The 21,580-nt window shown below is 34.0% G+C and overlaps 1 long non-coding RNA gene across 1 annotated transcript; it reads left to right on the plus strand.

Annotated features, from left to right (window-relative positions):
• The first annotated feature begins 801 nt into the window (after positions 1-801).
• On the plus strand, positions 802-19,913 carry LOC144431238 (uncharacterized). The gene is made up of 6 exons (XR_013479878.1): positions 802-899; positions 1,579-1,640; positions 2,858-2,976; positions 4,411-4,448; positions 4,964-5,084; positions 19,170-19,913. It is a non-coding gene; the product is annotated as an uncharacterized LOC144431238 (long non-coding RNA).
• The last annotated feature ends 1,667 nt before the right edge of the window (positions 19,914-21,580 follow it).

A 21,580-nucleotide genomic window follows, 5' to 3' on the forward strand; every position in this document is an offset into this window, starting at 1 on the left:
GAACCGTGATTAATCTCGTTGCTGATGTTATGTCTCCGCCGTTTGGTTTGGCGAAGAAATTACTATATAGTAGGCATCGAAACAACGTCACATTATGACCTCCCTTTTAACGACATCGCCCGCACGTTATAGTAAGAAAACTTAAAAGTATTCTTGGCTGCGCCAGTTAATGAGCTAAGATTTGTACGCCAATGCAGAGAATGCATTGATATAACGCTGAACCTGTACACGCCGTTATTCTCTCATTGAGTTGTAGGACGGTTACATTTTTGATGGCATTCACGTGCGCGTTTACTCGACAAATGTAAACAGACAAATGTAATGGAATTGCTGGATTCTTTGTACTAAGCTCCCGTCACTGATGCAAAAATGTGTGATCTGAGCTAAACACCCCTGTCAAGTTTTAAAATAAAAAATGAGTAATTATGCAGTTAGGGTTTTGGGTTAGAACGATTCGAAAATTTGAATTTCCGGCTGAATCTGCATCCCTCACCTTAACTGAATAAGTACTATTTTTATTTAATTCGAGCGTTGGCGGGGTGTTGTTTTGGGGCGGGGCTTGTTACAAAAGATCCTGAGAATATTACTGTGAACTAGGTATTATACGATGAATAAAGCAAATCCAACCGCCATTTGCATTCTGCAACTTTGAGATCACGCATCAGAAGCGTGATCGCCTCGTAACGACAACCTGGAGTAATTAAAGTAATCAGGTAAAAACATTTGATTACCAACAATCAGATAGCTTTTTTCGTCAGATATTTTTGCGCGGGAAGCCACAAGCGACATCGCTTTCAGTCAGTCACAAATGTTCGTGACAGGATAAGATTTGATTTTGTGTAGGATGTATGGATAGGCTGACTGTTGGGTTAGGACAGCGAGTTCGAAACAATATTCAGGTGAGCCAAATGTTCTTTATACCCATTGTTTTCATTGTTATTATATTGCTTTCAATTTACTATTGTATAAGTGGTAAATTAGAGGTTTTCGGGCCTATACGAATTGGACTTATTAACTAATACAGAAGTCTAGATTGATGGATGATTCTCTTCTGCATCCAACTCACTAACAGCGGGTTCCATCGTTTTCTCACAAATAGGTCAAACTTAAAACCTATATGACAATACATAAGCTTATCATGAAGAAACTCAAACGTAACACATTGATCTACGTAACTACGTAAGCTGCATTCAACATGGTACGCTTAACATGAATGTAATGCATTACTTTCAAAACTTTCGCAAATGCAGCGCAAAACCATGGTTTAATAGAGATTCGCCATAGCCTTTTTACTTTAATATATTATTGTGTATGGATTGGATCTTTGTACAAAGACCCTACCAACGTTCAAAATAAGAGAATTAGTAATTATCCAGTTTAAGTTAGGAATGCAGATTGCACTGGAAATTCAAATTTTTAAATCATTCCTAACCCCAAATGGATAATTACTAATATGTCATTTTAAAACGTGGCGGGAGCTTTGTGCAAAAGATCCGATAGATTCAGTCCCACTGTCCATTGATTATGCTAGCTACATTTCTGCGACAGTTTATTTATTAATATCTTAACTTTTTTCAGATGAAGAAATATTGAAGGTTAAAGATTCAAAGACACGAACTAACGGACGAGGAATATTACAAGTAAATATTATTTGAACATTTTATTTGACTTCCGAAGCCTATTGATTCCTGTATACCACTGTTTTTGTTCAAAATGCTAAAAAATTCGATGCGAGCGCACCGCGTCTCTGGTCTTGCGATCAGAGTCAGCATTGTTATGCCACTTATCTGATCATGTGTTTTCTCTCGAAATTGTAAGATTTATATTTTCACAAGTTTAATTGTATTTCGATTCAAAATTCCAAAAAAGTCAGATACTACTGGGTTTAAAATGCTAAATAGTTCGATGCGAGCCAACATTGGGTGCTCCTGATGTATGCGCACCAAAATGTCGCATAACCTGAACCCTAACCAGGTACACGACCTGAGTTCAGGTTGTGCGCCATCTTGGTGCGCATACTTCAGGAGGTCCGAACATTGTTATGCCGCTTTTTTGATCCTGTGCATTCTATCGAAATTGTAAGATTTAGATTTTGCACAAGCTTTAATAATTGTGTTTCAAAGCAGAAGTCCAAAAAAGTACTATAAATATAGTATCTTGTATCAAATTGGTGTACTCTTTGCGACCCCTAAAATTCGTTGCGCGCTTCTCTGCTGGATAGCGATCCCCAGTTTGCGATCTCTACCGTGAACAATGTGATAATGCTACAAATTACTGATCAGAGGTAATTAATTAGTCATATACTCCATGAAAGAGGTAAATAAATTCATTGAGTATTTTATTGTTATTGTAATATTTGCAATTTGTGCAAATTGAAGACTACACCTGATATGTTATAGAGTTTATATTTGAAATTTGATGTCAATCGCTGAATAAATTTTATTCGTCTATTTGTCTAAATTTTCTAAATTTTAAATTTTATGAAATTAAATGTCGAAATTTACCCGTTACGTATTTTATTAAAACTTACGTATATTTTTAGAAGAAAATATTCAGAAAAGAGTCTCACTTTAACAATACAAAATGAGGTACAATATGATACACTAACATATCATTTTAACTGAAGGATGTAATTTTGGTGAAATCAGCGACATGGTTGAAAATGACCCCAATTGAATTACATAGTTGGTTTTTTGTATCTTTAGCATAAGCGTAGCTTTGTAGTGTCTCTGTCAAATAACATTTGTGGGAATTAACTACCTGAAAATGGCATAGTTGGCTCAACGAAATTTAGTTTAATTCAAATTTAGAATTGGCTTACACAAAATCACGATCTACGGTATATATTGATTTTCAGCGTTTTAAAACACTGCTTGAAAGTCGACAGAACAATTTATTATTGCACCAAAAGAAATTCGTCAAGTGTCAGATTTTCATCACTGAGTGAGATGGAGGCCTATCAAGTCTGAAGAGCAAGTATGTAATCGTATCATTTGAAATCTTTCAATTTACATGTCTATAAATAAATAATATGTTGTATTTTTTTTCGGGAAATCGAAAGACAAATTATTACTTTTAATATTTTGAGTATAATCGCGAAATTACCTATTCTGTACTACAAATTAACTGTAGCAATATCCGGTGATTGATGGCGTAGTCAGTATAGCGCTGCACGTTCAGGGGCTAACTGCTGTGTTGTCCCATCTGCTGTTGTTTCGTTTAATCGTCCAAACCGAAAGACCAATTACTATCTTGTAATGTCAGTTTAGGTAAAGTTCATTGGGTCAGCATAAATAAAAGGCGTTTCGTCGCAATAGGTCGTCACGTTGTGATTACTACAAACAGTGAATTTTTTTAAAGTGATACTATAAGTTAATCCAGCAGTGTATATCTGCCTAGATACTGAAAGGATTTGAACTATGCCTCGTTGAGTGCAATTCGGTTAAAACACAACCCCAACTTAATAACCATGCAAATATTAAAACTTATTGTTTACCTTGTTGTTTATCATAGGGTGCCTATATACACACTAATATGCCTAATTTGTTGAAATCGTAGTCCTGGCCTTTTTTATTAATCTGATGAGCGTTTTTGCCACAAATGGTAATGGTAATCAAGACTAATTTCTTAAATTTAACTGTAGCTCATCGTGACTTGCACGCTCTGATAGTAAACAGTTGATAACCATGTCATTGATGTTCCCAACTATACTTCAAACTGAAATCGCCCCAAATTTCCAATAATGATATTATAAGAGTGAGTCATACTAAGTGTATTAAGATAGCCGTTAATCTTACACCTTAAAGAACTCGTATCCCAACTAAAATTTTCAAAAACGATACTGTGTAAATTATATTCAACCAAGTGTAAACTTTTTTTGGTCCATATCCCCTTGGTAAAAGTGCTAAGTATTCATATGTTCATGACTGTTTAAATTTAGAGACATGGAAATATATGTCATATTTTCCCGATTGTTGGTGCAGGTCACGCCGTGTTATGCCTAATCACGTGTGAAGAGCTTAATTCATGTAAACTCTCGTTTATAATCTCTACTGAATGGTGTTAGTTGAATCGTTTATACGGCACACGCCGTCAATATAAGATATAGGAGTTTCAAATCTCTGGAATTCTTACTTTTTTAATTAGATATTAGAAACTTGGGTGTCGCTGCTCGATAACCAGTTTAAAGATCACTATATACATGAGATCTACTATAGTCAGCCTATATATCCGTTGCTAGTAGTCTCAGTAATCATACCGTCCCATGTTCATAAGTTTTCGAATCTGGAAATATAATTCTTATTTCCTTATCGTTTATTCCGTAGTAATAATCTGTCCTGTTCTTATTTATATATATATATATGTCTACAATGTCTGTGGCTGAAGTTATTTATTGACCTATATTTTCAGGAAGTTGCTGGGAGGGAAAGACTATAGAGAACTTGAAGGTAAAGTATAACACACTAATAAACTATTAACTATTTAAGATTTAGATAATGAGATACAACATAGCACACTGACAGATCATTCAAAATAAGTAATATTTATTGATTTTTTGAAGGGCGTAAATAAAAAATTTGTTAGATTTAATCTTACCGCCTTATTTTTGATATTTTCATTTCTTGAATATGTAGCCGTATTTTCAACGTGCTCTTCATGAATATAAATATATTTTATATGATGTGTTGCAATATTATACGCTGACAAATCATTCCAAAGTAATATTTATAATTTAGGGGGAAATCTGTGAATAATTTGTTAATAAACAGAAAATTAATATTTTCATTTTTATGTATCTAAACTCTAAAGTATAAGCATAGTTTCTCTGTGCTCCTGTCAAATTACATTTTCTGTAACTTATAAACCCAAAACTTAATAATGACGTAGTTCGAACATCTATATATAATTCAAATCAATATCATACAAAATTTACCTACATTTCATTATCTCAAATAAATTTCAGCTTTCTGAAACACTTCTTGAAAGAGGGAAAGACAATTCATCATTATATCTAAAGACATGCGGAGTTATTCGTCCGATTATGCATCACTGAGAGACGTGGCTGCCTCGAGTCTAAAGAGCAAGTATGTTATTAAAATCTTTTGAATCTTTCTAATTTACATTCATCATCACTATTCACGGATCCCCAAAATCAATTTTAAAATTGGTATCTATTACTATTCCTAAATAAGTTAAAATTACTTTACTTAATTTAAATGCTAAACATTTTAATAGGCTTAATACCAGGTGAATTTGCATCCCAATTTCTTAATTGAAAACCGGCATTATAAAATATTAAAACTAAAATCTAAAACGGAAGATATCACCATAAGTTTTGTTCTAGCAGTCTCACAGCAGATTGAAAACGCTTTTCAGACATTGTAAATTTGTGTTATGTTAGGATTTCTTCAAAATGTATACCATATAGGAACTGAAATGGAAACACAGTAAATTGTTCGCGCGATGTACCTTTTGTCTATTTTGAAACTACCGATGGAGCCCAATACGACTTTTTCTCTGTATGTGACGATATATAAGATAATTAATGCAAAATATATCGAACATTTTTTTTTTGCAATATTTTTAATTACAATCGTTCGTATTTTGTCGATATCTTTAAAATAATTTTGAGTGCCGAAAAAACAAATCAAATTTGATTAACTTCAAAATACGATTCCGGTCTACTTATAGTTGGCAGTTTGGGACGTATTTCGTGCAATTTTCAAATAGTGATTTTTCATTTATTAAATAATCGTAAAAGTTTTCCCGACTAAAATTCGAGTAACGAAGAACACGAATAAATTATTATGACAAGATATTTTGAATGCTCGCACCGGCTATGAATTGAATATTTTACTCGAGAGATAACTTTTTATCCTCTGCGATCTTACTTATATATAATGTCACATTTGAATTTGCGCTCGTTGTCATATTTCGACACTACTGATGTTAAATTTTATTAGTGTTATTACTTCTTTGGACAGTCACAAAATTGGACAAGTCAGTATTTTATTAAGTAATCGGAGCGCCTAAGTTTCTTCCACGGAGCACTTTGAGAACCTATGCCTTAATAGACCAGGGAAGAAATTTTCGTAAAAGTGTTTGAAGTATCGTTGTACATGTTTAATAGCTGAGTTTTAGGCAGAATATTGTACAATTTTAGCATCTCTTTGAAAATTAGCTGTTTGCATCTAATAATTAAATATTCACTCCAGCTCACCATATTAAGATTTTGTGGCAACGCTTCCGAATGGCCAAAAACTTAATATGGATACGTAAATGGAAATTGTCTGTCAAATGGAATTTTTTTTGGAAAACCCCCCAAATACTTTATAATATCATGATTCGGACAACTATCGTTTTTTTTCTGGCTAATAAGCGAATAAGACAAGAATGAATTTTAGCAATAAAAAACCGTGTTTTTGTCATATTGCCGCCTAATATTCGGAATAAAACTTGCAATACTTTGTTCCAAATTTTGTCAAATTTTCGTCATTGTTGAGAAGGAACTTTTTCCCTTGTGTTTGCAGTAATACTGTTAGTTTAGGCACCAATGCGCGTTAATAATTTTATATGGCAAAGTCTTTAGAACCGGACCGGTGTTCATTTCTTAGTATCGTTGGCATGAAATTTATTGGTATCAGCAATTATTCACTGGGGCAATGGTTCTCAAAGGGTGGGGCGCGCTTTGCAAAAGGGGCGTAAACAATTTTGAGGGGGCATGTAGCTAATTAAATCTATTTTTTGTTTGTTGAACATATTCGTGCAGTTTTTGGATATTTATCAATTAATTCTAATCAGCACAAAAGCAATTGGGCAATTCAGCACCAAGCAATTTTTTTGGCATCAGGTCGCGCATGTAAGATATCGTTAAAGAAGTGCTCTTCATCGTCATCTCGCCTAATGACCACGTAGAAATGCCTTTATTTCAGCTTTTAAATCAACATTCAGATTTATCTTATCACAGTATCTAATTGATTTATTCCGGAAATAACACTGACACCAGTATGGACCATAAGAAACTCAATTACCGTCTCAATTATGTGTGCGATAATATTATTCGCTTAAAACTGGGACGTTTAATTTGCCAACGGCGATGAGTTAGATCCAAGCCAGCGCAAAAGATAAAAGTTAGAATAAAATTGGAATTTAAAAGCGCTCCTTAATGTCATTAACATCTGTCGCCGATGTGAACGCATATAATTCTACAAAAATTTGAAACTTCGATCTCCGCCGATCGGCAAGAATTAATACGTGCGCACAAGAACAACAAAGGTGGTAATATGAAAACGTTCAGGGGGCAAAAAAAGTAGCGATAATGACGAAATTAAACAGTAAAAATCGCTTTGCTGCCAATTTTCATTGTTTCTAATAATTTCCAAATCGACCTCCGACCTTCTTTCTGAACTCCTGTTGCGTATAAAAAAAAAAACGCGAGAGATTGAGAGCTGTTGAGAAAGAGCTGCGTGTTTGTCTCTCCACAATTACAGAATAAAATATTTGAAAATCATCGAAACAGACCTAAATATCACAATAAAATACCATTTCTGTTTCTAGCTACCGTAATCATAGTATTCATGAGCAAACTTGCAAAAACATTTATTTGTAGCTCTGAATCGGAATGTGTCACGTCTTTCCCAGCTAAAGTTGACAAGCTATATTATTGATTTCGGTATTTTATTTTCATGCCGAAATGATCGACGTCAGTTAATTGCATAATATAGTTTATTTTCGAAAATCTCGTTTGGAGTTCCGCCACAATTTTAAATTGAAAAAAGTGTTCCGCGGTACAAAAAAGGTTGAAAAATCACTGTTCCAGAGAGTATTTTTTTCTTTAATTTTTGGTGACATTTTCGTCAGTCACAATCTCAACTCAACCCGTTTACTAATTGAATGACAATTTTTTTTTTGATAGCACTTGTATCATTGTTACAAACGAGTTCGTAAATGAAAGAATCCAGGTTTCTGACTTCTGCCTTTTTTGCATGGTTTGTCAAATTATGAGAGATTTTCATTAAAAAGATTCATCTTTATAAAAATCACGTATCGATGCATTTCTCAAATATAACATATGGATTTTATTTCCTCATTTCATTGCATTTCATGGAGCTCCATTTGAATTAAATATTTTCTGCGCTGTTGGAACCCTGCCCTGTGCAGCGTGTTCCCATTCGTCTAATTATATTTAAATTGTAGGATCGTTAAACGATTAACTGTTCACTAAATTATCAAGTTATAATATAATTATAACCGCCCACTCTGGGAATCACTGGTTTATACCACCTGGTAGTAAACAGTTAATAACCATGCCATTCATGTTCCAATCCAGAATCGCAATAAATTTTCAATACTGGTAATATTGGAGTGAGTTTAATCAAGTACATTAATATAACCGTGAATATTACTAACTTCGGTACTGGTTAACCATGTAATTTGTGTCCCAAACTGAAATTTTCAATAAGGATAATATATAAATTAGGCCAATTGCACAAATGTAGCCGTAAATCCTACACACCCGACTTATACTTCCCTTGGTAGTCCTAGTAGCCAATACCCATACGTTTCATGTTGATATGTGTTCGAAGCTGGCAATCCTCGGTACTACCAGTAACCATACAATTCATATTGATAAGTGTTCGAAGCTGACAATCCTTGGTAGTCCAAGTAACCATACGATTCATATTGATAGGTGTTCGAAGCTGGCATTCCTTGGTAGTCCAAGTAACCATACGGTTCATATTGATAAGTGTTCGAAGCTGACAATCCTTGGTAGTCCAAGTAACCATACGATTCATATTGATTCAAGTGTTCGAAGTAGGTTGATAAGTGTTCGAAGCTGGCAATATTCCTAATGCGCTGTTATTAAGTGCGAGTATTCATATCTTATATTCATGCGTGTATGTAATATGTATGACGCTTTATTATTGCAAATATTACGACTCTAAAATCGTTTATCATGAGGTACCGAAGCTAACATGTCCTTATCATTCTGCATACCATATACCATTTTTTTTTTATTAATCTTGGAACCCGTTTTCACCAGAGGGTATTAATGTAGTTGTTAATCCCCTCTCCCAAAATTCGTGTCCTAAAATTAAATTTCCTATGATATACTATAGCCGCAAATACCTTATAACCAGTATAGACCTTCATTGGTAGTGTTCCTAGAACCCATGCCCCTCATGTCCATAAGTTTCAAATCTAGAAATATATTCCCCATTTCTTCATAGTTTATTTCGAGTATTAATATGTTATGTTCTTATAATGAATGTAGAATGTCTACAATCCCTGTGGCTAATTTAGAGGACCTCAATATTAGGTAAATATAACGCACAATGCCTGTGGTACACAAACATTTTAAGCCGTTCAAGTTTGGAATATCTCGCGTCTCGTGTAAATTACTTGTATATCTATCAATAAATAATATCTGCAATTTTATCGGGAAACCTGCTGACAAAGTATTATTTTTATTATATTGAGTATAAGCTCAGCTTTGGTTTGTCTGTCAAATGGAATTTATTTTGGAAAATCCTCTAGTCTAAATACTGTATAATATCATGATTCGGACAACTATCGTTTTTTTCTGGCTAATAAGTAATTCCAACCGAGTGTATCAATGTGAATTCTATACGATTTGGCATTGGTTAACTACGCCATGCAAGCCCCAAAATAAAATATCGTTTCCAGTGGCGATACTGTAACGCAGCAAATCAGCAAATAATTTTATTTAAACAAAAAATTAACATTTTTATTTTTTTAAACTTCTAGTTTAGCTTAGCTACTCTGTGTCCCTGTTAATTACAACTCCAAAGATTGATAAGGACATAGTTTAAAAGACTATGTCTTTAACCAAATCTCTTTTCTGTATTTCTGTTAAATAGCATTTTTTGTGATTTAAATATTTTGATAGTGTCTTAGGTCAACGAAATTTAGTTTCACCTAAAGTTAGATGGACTCGGTATACACATGAACATAACATTGGATTGATTTTTTTTTCATGTATTTTCAATATAACAATACGAGGGTCCTTCAAATTAACACAGTTTTATATTATGGCACTTTTCTATCACACCGTCTACAAATTATGCAAATTTAGCTACAGTTCATCTCAGATATTAGAACTTACACGTTCAACAACTAATAAATTAGCGATCAGTAGAGGTTGCGCGAGACTAACTCCCAATCCTTTCTCTATGCCTTTGCGCTAGTGGAATTTACCAATGTGTTTAACATTTATCAATGTGTTCTAGGCTCAGATCTTGATAGCCAGGGTCTTTTTAATGTGATTCTTTTAAAGGCGTTGAATTCTTTTTAGTATTGCTTCTAAATTCTTTTCTTGTGGTAGTTGTCGAGTCCGGAGTTTGGCAGGATCCATTCGGATACAGAAGTCACGCGGAAAGGCTAATATAACGATCAGTAGAGGTTGCGCCAGACTAACTCCCAATCCTTTCTCTATGCCTTTGCGCTAGTGGATCCGTATGCATGTAATGCAAGGATGCTTTAGCAAGAATAAAATACCATAATATGCAATTCAAGAGTCTGCTGTGCACACTAACACAAATATATTTCTGTAACGTTTCGTCTGACCAAAATCAGACTTCCTCAGACAAGCAGTTTACAACAATGACAAGAAAAGAGCAATCATGCAGTTTAAATATGGCGATATATAAATTTGTTTGAAATTAATTGTGACCAAACAATGAAAAAACAGTTATTGATATTCAGAAACAGATGGAACATGGACATGGAATATTTGTTCCGCGGCGTACTTGATTTCACAATAAGTTTTACTAGAACATTTATCAATGTGTTCTAGGCTCCGATCTTGATAGATCTTGATAGGAAAGGTCTGAGCCTAGAACACATTGATAAATGTTCTAGTAAAACTTATTGTGAAATCAAGCACGCCGCGGAACAATTATTCCATGCTGAGAACCGATCGCATTTTTTTATTTCGCAATCTGTTTCTGAATATCAATAATTGTTTTTTCATTGTTTGGTCACAATTAATTTCAAACAAATTTATTTATCGCCATAAACTGCATGATTGCTCTTTTCTTGGCATTGTTGTAAACTGCTTGTCTGAGGAAGTCTGATTTTGGTCAGACGAAACGTTACAGAAATATATTTGTGTTAGTGTGTAATAAATTAGCGTTGCTGTTTGTATAGCGTTGCGCAGTTGTAAGTTTTAGTGAACCCGTCATCTCCAGGGATGTCGCGCGCTTTGGTGTTTGTGCTTATATGATAGTGCTCTTAGATGCTTTCTGCTTATGACTTTGAAACATCTTGGGTTGTTATCGAAAACCTAGGATTTTCAAGATGAAACTTTTCATGTTTTATACCCTTGCACGAAATTGGGTTTTTATGTAGTTTGGATTGGGCTCCTAATATCAACTGTTCGATACAATGGGGTTTGGCGAGAGCTTTCAGGATAGCGCAGGGATAGCGCTGATTTTTTTTCGCCAAGTTAGATCGAAACAGCTAGCGAGTCCGATCGAACGCTAGAATACGCGTGTTTCAGCAGTCTTTGGAGTCTAAAAAGCGTTTCAAGGTACGGAAGTTTGCCATCTATGATACAGAAAAATCTTTTTTTTTTCTTTTTAAAAGAGGGGAGGGGGTCGACCCGCAAAACCACCCCCGGGCTACGCCACTACGTTCACGGGCAGGTGTGCAGTTTTAGCCGGTATGCAATAAATTTTTCTGCTTTGTTAATATATCCAATTCCAATATATCCAATTCATATCTAATTTATCAAATTACATTTTCTGTCATTCATAAACCCAAAACTTGAAATAGTTCATATAGTTCACATAATGACAAAGTTCGAAAAATTATTGGTACATTCAAATTTTTACCCCCCAGCCGAAATTAGATCAAATTAATTAAAAATTTTTTTAAAAATCACATTGAGCCACCACAACTTTTTGTTGAATCAAGTTTTTTATATTAGTGCTCGATTTAATGAAATATTCAATTTTTCCCCCGCTATTGTGTTTCATTCTCAATTTCGTTTGCACTGTATATTAAATATTTAAGTATATTACCACAGTTGAATATGTTTCTTTGGAAAAATGAGATTTCGGAAAACACCCCCGCTCGCTTTAAAATAACAAATTAATAGTTGTTCAGCTTGGGTTATATGGTTCGGGTTAGGATTGATTTGAAAATTTGAAATCTGCATTCGGTTTTTTTTTTTTGAAGTTGATGCTTTCATTGGATTGAATTTATATCTGTCATTAAGTTAACTCAATCTACCCGCCCTCCATTTGAGCCAAATCTCATCGGAAAACTTGATTAGGGCGCTTTGTGCCAGACGCTTCCCGATACGCGTGTGCCTTTCGCTCAGTCGTGTCGCGTTGAAAATGAGAGAAATTTTTTATTTATTTTTTGGACACGTAGTGGACATAACGATCGTTTCAATATTATGTTGTTGTTGTTGTTGTTGTTCTTGTTCTTGTTCTTTGACACGTTTTTGAAAAGTCGCTTTTCTCTTTGATTACTGGACTAATTGCTTTGAAATTTTCAGTGGTTGAAGATGAAATTTTTCTCCAGAAGGCTATTACTTTTATTTATTTCAAATATTTCTGTTAGCTCTGTAAGATTTGTTTTTGTTTGCTATGACGTCACTAAACGTTCTGCGGATATCGGACGCCATTTTGTGTCCAACGGACCATCTTGCAATTTCAATTCACGCTGTCACAAGACACAGGACCTTCTAAAGATAGAGAAGTTCTGGTACCGTAACACAGCGCGGTGCCACTGAACTAACTCGTAGCTGTCAAAAGCTTGAAAATCCATACAAATATGAGAAATAAAAAGATGAAACTTGGCAGGTGGGTAGAGTTGTGTTTCTTTTTCTCGTAGCTGTCAAAAGCTTGAAAATCCATACAAATATGAGAAATAAAAAGATGAAACTTGGCAGGTGGGTAGAGTTGTGTTTCTTTTAACCATATTTGAAAGTTTCGCGTTTCTACATTTGAAGGAGGGGGAATAGGGGGTGTGCAATTCCGATACGTCGATAATATCTTTGTCAACCAATTTGCGACCACCGTGTTTTCGTCTGTTTGATTGCTGTGATGTGGTGCTTTGTTTATAATTTAACGAGTTTTGTTCGAAATAACCGTGTTCTTGAAATATATGACGGTCAGAAATGCAATTAGAAGCCCAATGTTTTCACGCTGTCACAAGACCAACAATTGTCCACCAATTTGCGACCACCGTGTTTTGTCTGTTTGATTGCTGTATGGCTGCGTATGCGATAGTTTCGACGCAGCAGAAACGATGATCAAGGCTTGAAATCCGTGGTCGCACACTGGTCGCAAATACGTCTTTCGAGTGCCGTACTTTGGGGATTTGTATAGTTTTAACCCTTTGTCGTAGAAAGTTAATACGAGGTTTAGCGTGTAGAATAAATGCCGCCAATGCACCCACGGTGAAAAAATTAACGGGTTAGATATATTGGTTTTTGTTTTATAGCGGTTTGAATGAAATTGTCCGCAGACTGGCTACACCACCCTAGGCCTGGTGAGTTGTCCGTGTAGTCGAATTGTCCATCAGCCCTAAACGGCTATGACAGTCACTGTACCAAAAATTGTACCTCGATTCGGCTGGTGTTAAGTTGACGCATGTTATTCAGTAACGTTTTTATGTGAAATGTTTGACTGTGGTTCGGTACCTGATCTGATAATACGGTACATAATTGACTCATATCACGAGATATTTCAACTGATGTTTTAATTGTCACAGGACCTAAAATATCTATGACAGTCCCTGTACCGTCACGGTCCCCCGATACAGGTACTGATAAGAGTGCCGTACTTTGGGGATTTGTATAGCTTTAACCCTTTGTCGTAGAAAGTTAATACGAGGTTTAGCGTGTAGAATAAATGCCGCCAATGCACCCACGGTGAAAAAATTAACGGGTTAGATATATTGGTTTTTGTTTTATAGCGGTTTGAATGAAATTGTCCGCAGACTGGCTACACCACCCTAGGCCTGGTGAGTTGTCCGTGTAGTCGAATTGTCCATCAGCCCTAAACGGCTATGACAGTCACTGTACCAAAAATTGTACCTCGATTCGGCTGGTGTTAAGTTGACGCATGTTATTTAGTAACGTTTTTATGTGAAATGTTTGACTGTGGTTCGGTACCTGATCCGATAATACGGTACATAATTGACTCATATCACGAGATATTTCAACTGATGTTTTAATTGTCACAGGACCCAAAATATCTATGACAGTCCCTGTACCGTCACGGCACCCCGTTACAGGTACTGATAAGTCACCGCCGGTATGTTAGTCGTTGGTCACCGCATATGATTTTTGGGGAATTGTTCTGCGTGTCCATATATTTGAGCATTGCTCTCTTCACCGTTCTGGCAAGCCCAAACCTTGCTTTTGAAGCAAAGTGAATATTCAATTAACAAAGGGCGCATGTTTTCGCGAGTAATTTCGAGCGAGCGCATTTAATGTTTGTTTATTATTGTGCGGGTAATGATTACTAGCTTATATACGCGCTGAAAACGATTGCTCGCTAGCTCAAATTACTTTCTTTCAAGTAATAACATATTCCTCTGTATATTTCTAACTTTGAAATACTTACAGACATAAAACTCGGAGAATTGAAAATATGATAAAGAGAAATTACGTGCTACCGTGGCCACAAACAATCGGACAGCATATATCATGCTTGGAAACGACGCAAAAGTTTCTTATTGCTTTTGTTTTGATTTACTCTTTTGACTTAGTGCACGATGAGACGTATACGTAAAGGATATTAACTCTTACTCAACAAACATATTAGGGTCACATTTTTATGAGCACCTAAGTGTTTTCCCGGCATAACAAATTAGTAGTTGTTCAGCTTGGGTTCGGGTTAGGAATGATTCAAAAATTTAAAATCTTATTCAGGGATGTTTTTTTTTTTCTGAAATTAATTCTTCCATTGAATTGAATTTAAATCTGTCGTAACTTAAATGCCCGACTCAGATTTGTGTTTGGTGAATTTGAATTTTTATTTAAATAGAAAAAAATTCTGATAAATAATAATTTATTTCTAAGTCATTGTCGCATGGATGTCTTAGCCGTACAAAAATACATTGGAAAATGCCCAATGATGTTTATTGTTCTTACTTGAGTAAAACAGTAAAGATGGAAAGTAATAATGTTAAGCTAAATATTGGAGAAATGCAAGCAAACGTATCAACAAAAAAGCGCTGAACGTTTCCACGAATTTAAGAAAGAAATGAAATGGTTACTTCTAATTCTCTGATAAAGCGTAATAAATTGGTAGATTTAAAAACACGCAACATGAGAACTTTTCTTTATTTTTCTAGAATTTTCTGATTTTGTCGTATTGATACTGATCAGTTTGTTTTTCATTAGAGCTTGCGTGTACTTTTGCAGAACAATGCTTTATTACACAATGGTATTTTGCAAACATCTTAAGCTACGTGGTGAAGAGATGAAAATGAACTGCATAATTCTTGTTCCTAATACCATGTTTTATTCATACAAGATTCCCCACACTATATCTCCGCCATAACAAAAAGCTTGATTAGATGTTTGAAAGCCATGCACAACAACAGATTCATAAAAAAGACCAATTTATTGGTGCAAATATTTGACTGAAAACATATTAATTGAAAGCGAAAGTTTTTCGGATTTTGTCTCCATTAGTAAATTCATTAGAACCGTTAAGTTTTAATGTCAGACACGACATAGTTTTGGTGGTAAAAAATGTAAATCAAACAGCTGGGGTGTACAAATTATAATAAAGGAATAATAATACATACATTCATATAGTTTTTGATTGTTATCAAATTGTTGTGTTTGATTATTACTCGATCTGTTTATCCTGGGTTTGTGCGCTTGATATTCCAGCGGTTGATGTTTTTGACTCCTTTTCAAAAGGTGCAGTCCGTCTGTCGGGTATCTAATGTAGCAAAGAAATGTGATTTCTTGTGATTGGTTGCTAAATCTGTTGAAGGCTGCAATGTTGCATATTTGACGCTTACACTGGATATTCATATTTTTGATCGCATAGAAAACAGTTCCAAACAGGCTGGCAGGCAGGCCCGAAAATATCCAATTTAGACTGCACACATGCCGAGTCATATTAATTAAGCCCTCGCTTAATCGTTTGTTCTTCTATTTTAGCTGATTATTAGCTCTGCTAATAAGTGGACATTTAAAAACTTATTTGGGTATACCAAGGGCATGCCACTATAATGTCGTATTACCATACAGTTCTTCAAATAGCCGCGTTTTCATTACTTTAACTTGTTTCTAATTTCAATGTTGGATAGTGTTAGATTAATTTTAGGTTAAAACACGTCCAACTAACTGTTAACTGAAGGCGCTTATATTCACCCAATATGCTGGATAATGCCTCTGCTACAAATGCCTAGCACTGGTTAAACTTGTGCGTGCACTGAAAAATATACACAAAAGGAAACTAATTCATAATTTAAAGCCGAGATAAATAATGATTATGAGACAGAATGTGCTCGGGCGCTAAACTGTGTTTGGAAAGACAAAGTTTTGGCGTTGAGTAGTTTTAAATTTCGCCGACGGAAATGCTTTGCTTTTATTCATTTCGTATCACATTAATGAAATTTGAAGCGCCAAAAAATAAATAAAAATATGCTCGTTGCGTAAATGAGCCTTGTTGGTTGTAATTGTGACAAAATTATACTACTTTGAGCATTTGAAAAAATAAAAATGCGGATTCTACTTGCTTTCATGCAGAGGAAAATATGGAATACATGTAAAGAAGAAAAATGTCTGTCCATTTCACATTTTTTTCTGTAGCTCCTTGCGTTTCAGACTTATTCATTTTTTGTTGTTGTCAAGATCGTTTTTGATTTTACAGTTTTTTTTTCTCTTGGTTTTAAAAAGACCATTTATTGTGAATGTTCACACGCATTTTCTACTTGAGTCTCTTGCTTATCGTTTGTTCTCCTTTTCCCCCTAATAAGAGGTCATCTATGAACTTGTCCTGGAATCACGATGCCATGAAAATATAATGTAATTGTAACTTACGGGTCGTCTTCTGATAGTATCGTTTTTATTACTTCAACTTGGTTCCAATTTTAATGCTCGATTCAAATTAGAATAATTTTAAGTTGAAACACGTCTAAATATTAACTGAGGGCAGCCAAAAATTGCTAGGTTCATTTTGCAATAATATCGTCTGGCTTGAATATTATTCATATTACTATCGTGTATTGTTTACTTGTTTTATTTCATTATTAATTGAGGTATATTGGCTTTTCATTAATTTCAATTTCGGGTTGGAGTGGTTAAATGAGTGTTCTACTTTCTGCTTAAAACAAACATCAATGTCGTTATACAGTCAGTGCTGGTCAAAACTAAATTAAAAGGCTCTCGGTAAAACGTATCGGGCATCGGTGATAATATTTGGTATCGGTATTCGTATTGATATCGGCTAAATGTAGACTGATATTTCCACGATAAGTAACTTTTTGATCAATTCCAGAATGTTTTTAAAAAGTAGCTCGAAATACTGATATGAAAATTATTTTTTGCTTTTCACGGTATTAGCCTCGTTAAGTATGAGCAATGCTGTTTCCCAAACGCGCGAATAGAAACGCGAATAGGATTATGACTTGATTTTAGCCATTTATCAGCCCAACTAATTTGTCTATTTTTGCAGCCCATTTTTTATATTGACATTTTTACCATTACATGGGAATTATGAGGAAATATATCAAATGGGAATTTTTAGATTTGTAAAATACAAAATACGACGTTATAATGGCATAAAATTCTGCGCACGCAACTCGATGTATCAGTTAGATAGAGTGAGTAAACATTTATTTATTTTACCCCCCACAGTAGCCAAACCCGATGAGTTTTCTAACCGAACACCGATATTATTAGCGTCAGTGTGCAATGTATTTAAACCAAAAAACGTATCAGGATTCAAATATTAATTTCTTATTATCTGAAATATGTCTCTTTCAAACTGAAAAATTGTGTGGCATGAATAATGCTTGTAAACTGTTACTTCAACTAGTTTGGACTGCACACTTGAAATAATAATTACATATCATGTAAATGTCGGCAAGTTCTGCTTTAAAATATTGATATCGGCGTTTTATCGTTGTTGTCGGATCGGTATCGGCGTCAAGTGGTATCGGTACATCTCTCTTGTTGGAATCTCAAGTATAATGTAATGGACGTTAATGTTATGTTTAAAATAGACATCCATCCCATGCGTTATTGTATCAAATGATATGTTGTAAAACAATGTACTATTTCACTGCAAACATTAAAAACTCGTATGATATCGAATAGCATCCCTTATTATTCCACAATAGCATGTAATTGGTTACACATACTAATAGTAAGATTCATTTCCTCAGCTACAGACAAAGTTTAATTGTTTTATTCCGTATATATGTTTGATCCGAGGTTATTTTGAAAGTTATCGGCCATTGTACTTTTGGTGAATGACCGTTCATAGACTACTCCCTTTAAGAAAATTTAATCTCCTGTTCGTGGGACGAAAATAAGCATGTTGACGTAAACAAAATCTTGTATCGTCTTGTCTTCTCATATTCTTGTTTGTTTATTATTATTTCGGTATTTCGGATCATTGCAAGTCGGCTATTTGAGAGTTGATGCTCGCATTAGAAGTTTGTCGTTTAAGTAGTGTTAATTTAATTGCCGTAATAAACGGATTGTTTGCTTGTTTTATATTTTGGTTTAATAGGTTCATTCATATTACATAAATTATTAATGTTGCTATTGTTTGAAATTAAGTATGTTGTCGACATACTTAGGTTGGACGTAAACTTTAGCAACCCTATACATCTACAATATGCGTTTCGACCTCTACAATAATCATTTTTATCACCACACTATTTGTCGTATTTCATCACATATTATTCGTCTCTCGTACATTGTTCATGTAGATTGGATATTTCATTGCCAGTAATGGACAATCATATTCAAAGTTGTGGAGTTGTTAATATTGTGAAACTAGAAGGTTATAAGTCTGAGGGAGTTGATGACGCGCAGCGTCACCGCCCAACACGTTATAGGCGCCTTGTAGAGCCTCATCATACGTAATAAGTTTCTCATAATTTACTTCCTCTACTATAAAAAGGCATAATAACTAAATGTATATATATTTTTTCAGGATTACTCAATTATGAAACTTGACGACTCTTTCTGTTTTTCAAAAGAAAATGAAACTCAATTATTCAAATAGGAAGAAGAGATTTATTGAAGATAACTAAGATGTGCTAGCCAACAAATGCGTCCACACACAAGACTTTGATATAGAAAAACTGACTGTTGGTTTGAAACTGTATCCCATTGTCATACGTACTTTGAGATCGTATGCATGTGCACTGATTACCAATATGTGGTCGCAAACAAATGCACTGGGCAGTACACACGAATGTATTTATATCAAATAAGACTGTTGTTTAAAACTATACAAAAATGCCATACACACTGTAAAAGGATTATGAGCGGAAGTTCAACATGGCTCGACCCGTGAAGAACTATTTATGTAATTTGAATAATTGCAAACAAATTCTTGATTATATATTCATTAATAAACTGAATTATAGCTCAGAAAACTGAATACAATTGTTATTTGTATTTTAACACCCTGTAATGCAATCGTTTATTTGACGTCCTGGTATGAAAAAATTAAAATATTTCTTTCGTTTTACGTTATACTTATATTTTTATTACTGTTATTGTATATTACTGATTTATTATTTATATTATTGTTTTAAGCTTTTTTTGAAAATATGCTACTTCCATGTTTGGCTATCTTATTTGTTATATTCATTATTTTCTATAGTATTTTTAGATATTTTTTAACAGGAAAACAAGATATCGTGAAGACAAAGGAAAAGTATTGACATGGATTGCCATGGCTTTTTTTTTTAAATATTTGTTTCGTTATAGATAGATTTAGACCCATTCCCGCCATTAGGAAAAATAGGGTTTTTTAGGCTTAGATATTTTTAATGTTATTCTAGCTTCTCAGGCACAGAACTATAAAGGGACTGGAAAAACTAAGAGAAGACGGATCCAAGGAAAATCTACAAATTACATGTAAATATGTTTACTAATTTCATTAGGCTTAGATATTGTTAATCTTATCTTAGCTTTTCAGGCACAGAATTTTGAGGGCACTGAAGAAATTGAAAAAAGACGGAACCAGAGACAAATCTAACATACCGGTAAATATGTTATTATTATTATTGAATATTTATTAATAAAGCTTTTTTCGATAATATGCTGTATCCATATTTGCCTATCTTATTTGTCATAATCATTATTTTCTCTCCTATTTTAGAGATATTTTCAACAGGAAACAAGATATTGTGACACCGACAAAAGAAGAAAAGTATTAACAGGGATCGCCATGGCTTTTTCACTATTAACATTTTATTTGTTATAGATAGATTTAGACCCATTCCCGCCACTAGGAAAAATAGGGTTTCTATTAGGCTTAGATGTTTTTAATGTTATTCTAGCTTCTCAGGCACAGAACTATGAAGGGACTGGAAAAATTAAGAAAAGACGGATACAAGGAAAATCTACAAATTACATGTAAATATTTTTACCAATTCTATTAGGCTTAGATATTGTTAATATTATCTTAGCTTCTCAGGTACAGAATTTTGAAGGCACTGAAGAAATTGAAAAAAGACGGAACCAGAGAAAAATCTAAAATACCGGTAAATATGTTATTATTATTATTGAATATTTATTAATAGAGCTTTTTTTGATAATATGCTGTATCCATTTTTGCCTATCTTATTTGTCATAATCATTATTTTCTCTTCTATTTTAGAGATATTTTCAACAGGAAACAAGATATTGTGACACCGACAAAAGAAGAAAAGTATTAACAAGGATCGCCATGGCTTTTTTATTATAAACATTTTATTTGTTATAGATAGATTTAGACCCATTCCCGCCATTAGGAAAAATAGGGTTTTTATTAGGCTTAGATATTTTTAATGTTGTTCTAGCTTCTCAGGCACAGAACTATGAAGGGACTGGAAAAATTAAGAAAAGACGGATACAAGGAAAATCTACAAATTACATGTAAATATTTTATACCAATTTTATTAGGCTTAGATATTGTTAATATTATCTTAGCTTCTCAGACACAGAATTTTGAAGGCACTGAAGAAATTGAAAAAAGAGGGAACCTGAGACAAATCTAAAATACCGGTAAATATGTTATTATTATTATTATTATTGAATATTTATTATTAAAGCTTTTTTAGTAATAGCTATATCCATATTTGCCTATCTTATTTGTCATAATCATTATTTTCTCTTCTATTTTAGAGATATTTTCAACAGGAAACAAGATATTGTGACACCGACAAAAGAAGAAAAGTATTAACAAGGATCGCCATGGCTTTTTTATTATAAACATTTTATTTGTTATAGATAGATTTAGACCCATTCCCGCCATTAGGAAAAATAGGGTTTTTATTAGGCTTAGATATATTTAATGTTATTCTAGCTTCTCAGGCACAGAACTATAAAGGGACTGGAAAAATTAAGAAA

This window comes from Styela clava, chromosome 2, assembly GCF_964204865.1.
Source record: "Styela clava chromosome 2, kaStyClav1.hap1.2, whole genome shotgun sequence".
Lineage (NCBI taxonomy): Eukaryota > Metazoa > Chordata > Ascidiacea > Stolidobranchia > Styelidae > Styela > Styela clava.